Here is a 5,944-nt window from a genome sequence, read left to right as displayed (position 1 = left end):
TTTTTTATTTTCTTGGTCTGCAGATAATTAATGTTTCTTTCTAAAGAGATTATTGACGCCTGCATTTGCAGCTGCTGTTTTTGCTTGATTCAAGGTAAGCATCTGCAGAGACCTAGATTCATGTAGAGAGAGAGGGAGAGACATTTTCTTGCAAATTTTCCATTATTTTTTTTAATCACGCAATGTTTGACTGGAGAACCAGTCAGAATATATAGATTCTGAAAGATGGATGTGGAAAATACCTGTTATACTTGTTTTGTTTGTTCTAAGTTGTCCATAACTGAAAAAAAAAATTGATTTTTCTTCAAAATCCATTTGTCTCTATCAAGTTATAATTTTCCAAGAAAGTAGCATGCCTGGTATCTTTCTGGATCTACCCATTTCATAAGATTGATCTGGGTTCAAAAATCTGCAAATTTGTTGTACCATTCTATTGGATCACAAAGTACTCCCAGATTTGAGAAGGGTTCAGCTGATAAAATACAGAATCTTTTTAATGAGCTTTTTGAGCTGGTTCTACATTGATAAAGGTCTGAAATATATGAACTGTAAGATTCATTCAAGACTTGGGGAAATTTTTCGTCTCAAGCTGCAGATTTCGACTAATCTAGGTGAGGGTATTACAGATTTACACATCCTTGAATATTTTGAACTGTATCGTATATATATATATATATATATATATATATATATATATATATATTGATTGTAAATATGAATATACATTGACTTTCTTTTATCTTGAAAAATAATGACTATCAACCCTCAGCAGCATGACCAAATTCTTCAAATCTTCTGTTTATTTTTGCCCTGAAATGCATCTGTTTCAGTTTTTTTCTGCATAATTTGCTGTTTCCTCTGCAAATATTGCAGTTTTCTTCATTGATTAATAACTCTGGAATAATCATAATTAGTGGCTTAGCAGCTCAGTGATTAATTGAGTATCAAAATCTGTTAGCATCTTTACTTATCTGCTATTTGTTTCTGCATAATTTGCAGTTTCCATCAAGAACCCTAGAATCTTACTGGTTCCCTTGTAAATTACTCAAACCATTTATATAATTTGAAGTTTGACATTTTCAAGGAAGATATAAGATATAAAACTTGGCAGAAAGATGTTAATTAACTGTAACCCATGTTTGATCAATGGTGAAAGAAACTAAAATCCAAAAAGAGTTGAAATAATCTTGCTAGATTGTTCTTTTTTTTTTCAATCAAAGAACTAATCTTGCTAGATTGCTAGCTAATTGTCAGAGGAAACATTCATGGGCCCACAATTCTTAAAATAATAACATAGGAAATGCACATCTCGTAAATGATTTATCTTTTCTAATAAATTAGCATAATGCTAATTTAAATTTTTTATTTTTTAATTTAATTTTTAATTATATTTTAAATAAAATAAATTATTATTATCAAGTTAATTTTAAATTAAAATTTCTCTTTTATTTAATTTAATTTGAATAAATTTTTATTTATTATAATAATAACTTTTTAACTAATTTATGATATAATTAATTAAAATATTTATTTAATTCTTTTTATACATATATTAATAGTAGTTTCCATAATTATTTCGTTTAAAATGTAATCAAAATAATTTATTCAAAAAATAATTTAAATTTTATAAAATTTTTATATTTTATCTCATAATTTCATAATTTATGTAAATCAATATTTATTTTTTATAAATTACAGAAAATACATTAAATTAATGATAAAATAATATTATTTTAAAAATATATGAATATAATATTCTTTGTTATTAATATAATAAAAAAATTACTAATAATGAATTGAATTATTTAATTTTAATAATAATGAAAATATATAATATTACTATTAATTAAAAATAACATTCTATTATATTGTGTTTTAAAAATACTATATCTAAGTATAAATTACTTTTTATTAATCTTATATATTTTTTATAAAATGATTTTTTGACAAAAATAGTTATCACTTTACATAAATTTATAATATAGAATAATTACATTTTCATAATAATTAAAATTTTAAAATATCCGCATTTTCTGTTAATATAATAAATATCAAAAATATATATATTATTTTTTAAAATACAGATTCTGTAACACCCCTAATTTTTAAATAATTATTTTATATGTAAATATAAATATTTTAGTTTAACCCCTAATATTGTGGGCTTTGCGCAGACACTTTCATTTCGTGGCAATTCGACCGTTGCCCGGATCTGCAATTTCGGGCCGAGCAGATAAGCTGCCGAAATTACCTCGGAACCGGATCAAAGTTATATGTTATCCCACCATTTTCAAACACCCCGGACACATTCCAAGCGTCAGAATTAGCATAAGTAAACCCAAACTCTGAGTTTTTTCAATTTTATAGTGCTTTGTTTAGAATAAAATTTCATAAAATATTTATGGGTAGCTAGAAAATTATAATTCCTTTTGCGCTACGTCTATAATATTGCTAAGGACAGCGAAACAAAATTTTAGAATTTCTAGAACCAGCTAGAATGACTTTTGCAAAATATCCATTTTAAGCCTTATAATTGAATTGTTAGATTATGTGATATTTGCCTGAGTTGGAGGGCCCAAGAGGGGCCATGTGTTATTGATGAGTTGTGATTGCAGGAAATTTAGAAATTAGAAGTGTTATTTTAACTTTTTTATAGGAGGGATATGTCCTAGGTATAGAGGAAACTCTGCCGAATTTTCGGCAAAACCTTTGGGTTGTCTTTTGATTCTCTACAGTTTTATTTCAAGTTGTTTATTAATAAATTTTGATATATTATTTAGGTGAGCCGAGACAGCTTTCTTCCTCCACCCAGCCATCGCAGTAGCTTGTAAAAGTGTTGTGAGTAGATATTTATTTTATTTATAATTTCAATATTATTATATTTCTAGCATGTTCATGCATCACTCATACTTATATTTATGTAGTTAAATATTAGGCATACTCTGTTTTGCATTTATACTTTATGATATTACTTTGGTTGCTGTGTTTTGATAATCTGGAGCTGTGTGTGTGAGTTAATGTGTATGTGGAGTATATGGACATGAGTAAGACAGGTAGACACGGCTGGAGCTTGACTCGCTGGGACCCGATCCTTATTATGGATAAGTCGGGGTAGGCATGACTTTGAGTTAATCTCATTGGCCCCCACATATGGATTATTAAGCGAAAATCCTGCTTGAGTTAATCTCGCTGGCAGGCCTTGAATTAAGAGAGCTGAGTAGGGGGATCAACTCCCCATATATGTATGTGTGAGTATGGATTTGACACAGGTGCGTGAGTACTCCAGATTATTTTTTATGTGACTTAATATAATTTGTTTGACTTGTATGAAAATGATGCATTTCATTTCCAAGAATGCATTACAATTAGATAGTTATAGAAATTGTATGTAAAATAAATATTTACTCTCTGAGTCAAACTCTCATTCCTGTTCACCATTTTTCCACGCTATAAGAGAAATTCTTTTTCAGAGTAACCTGCTTTCTTCCTCGCAGATTTAACATCAGTTATTTATTTGTTTTATTATTTTCAAAATTTGAAATCTAGAACTTCGCATATGTTAGCAGTAGCATGGGCCTGGTTGGAGACTATATTAATTTAAGTTTTTTATATTAATAAATGGAATTTTTATGATATTTATATAGTTTATAATTGATTAATTCAAGATTAAGCTGGGCTTCATTGGCTTTAGATTTTAATAGTTATCGGGTTGGGTTGAACCAAATAAAAATATAATATAATATTTTATCTTATTTTATTTGCATAATGGGCCTCAATTTTGGGCCCTGATTATGGATGTGGGATTAGTAAGGCTTACTACGGGTCTCGGAGGCTTTATGCCGACCCAGATCCTAGTGCCAGTCTAGCCTGTGGCTTCAAGTCATGACAGATTCCATAATTTTAATACTGTAACTTTAATTATTTTTAATCATCTTTATTTGTAGCTTAATTTTCGATGCGATCATATTTGTAATTTATCTTTGAAATTTTACTTTTATATAAAAATATAGTTGAGAGATAATTTACGCATAAAATATAGATATTTAATTAAAATTTAAAAATAATTTTGTTAAAAATTAATAATAATAAAATATGGATAATCAAAATATTAGTTTTCATTGCATTCGATATATAATTATAATGAAATAAAATATTCAAAAGTTTAAAAAATTATTAAATAAGATATTTATAAAAATTAATAATTAAATAAATATTAATTAAATATATTTAAATAAATAAATTTTGAGAATAATAATTAATAACTTTTGAAAGAAATAATAAAAAAATAGTATAAATAAAAAAAAAGATTTAAAAGCATTTAGGTGAAATAAAAATATTTGGTGAGAAGAGAGTGCTTGATGTGTATTAAATGTCTTGTATGACATATTATATATAGACAAATAAATAAAAACTATTTAAATAAAAAATTAATTTATAATAAATATTATTTAATTTAAAAACTGTAACAAATATTCAAATTCAATTCTTATAATAGTAAAATATTTTCTATTTACTTGACCATTTTAATTAAATCATCATAAATTGGCCATAATAATAATAATAATAATAAGTATTAATTAATATTAAGAAAGTGAAATAAAAGAAATACTAAATTATTAACATAAAAAATAATATATACTAATTATAAATAAGTCAAATCTCTATATTTTATTTTTATAACTTTTTATGTAAAATACACTTTTTGTCTATCAAATTTTTTAATAAAGATTTCATAATAAAAATAATAGAAAATAAAACAATTTAATAAAAATATTTGTTAAAGATATAAAATAATTACAGGTTGGTTAAATTATATGATAATTGATTATGAGATCACAAATTAATGATCAATTTTCTTTAAACTAATGGCTATCAATGACTTAGTATTATTTTTTTTTATTTTAAACTATTATTATTATTATTATTATTATTATTATTATTATTATTATGAAAGGTAACATGTGGCAAATAATATTTGTGCACATATTAATTTATTTAAAAAATAATATAAATAATTTTTAAATATTAAATTTGAGCATAAAGGATCTTAATTTTTCAAAAATTATATTTTAAAGAAAATAATAATTTAAATCATAAATGTTAAAGTAGTATTATAAATAATAATAATAATTAAAAGAGAAATAAAATATTAAATAATAATTAGTATTTATAAAATAATATAAATAATTTTTAAATTTTATATTTAATTATAAAATGTCTTATTTTTAAAAATTAAATTAAAAAACTAATAATTTAAAACATAAATTTTAAGGTAGTATTTTAAATAATAATGATAATTAAAAGAGAAATAAAAAAATTAAATAACAATTAATATAAAGGAGAATATTTATAATTGATTATGAGATCACAAATTAGTGGTCAATTTTCTTTAAACTAATGGCTATCAATGACTTATTATTATTATTATTATTATTATTATTATTATTATTATTATTATTATTATTATTATTAAGGATAACATGTGGCAAATAATATTTTTATATAAATAAATTTATAAAATAATAATATAAATAATTTTTAAATATTACATTTAATCATAAAATGTCTTAATTTTTTAAAAATTTAAATTTTAAAGAAAGTAATAATTTAAATCATAAATGTTAAGTCATATTGTAAATAATAATAATAATAATAATAATAATAATAATAATAATAATAAGATAAATAAAAAATTAAATAATAATTAGTATTTATAAAATAATATATAAAATTTTTAAATATTACATTTAATTATAAAAGGTCTTAATTTTTAAAAATTAATTTTTTAAAGAAAATAATAATTTAAATAATAAATATTAAGTAGCATTGTAAATAATAATAATAATTAAAAGAGAAATAAAAAAAAGGTAATAAAAAATATATTAAATTATTAATAATGAATTGAATTGTTTAATTTTAATAATAATGAAAATATATAGCATTA

This window comes from Hevea brasiliensis, chromosome 9 (genome assembly GCF_030052815.1).
Source record: "Hevea brasiliensis isolate MT/VB/25A 57/8 chromosome 9, ASM3005281v1, whole genome shotgun sequence".
Classification (NCBI taxonomy): domain Eukaryota; kingdom Viridiplantae; phylum Streptophyta; class Magnoliopsida; order Malpighiales; family Euphorbiaceae; genus Hevea; species Hevea brasiliensis.
This window is presented reverse-complemented; position numbering follows the sequence as displayed.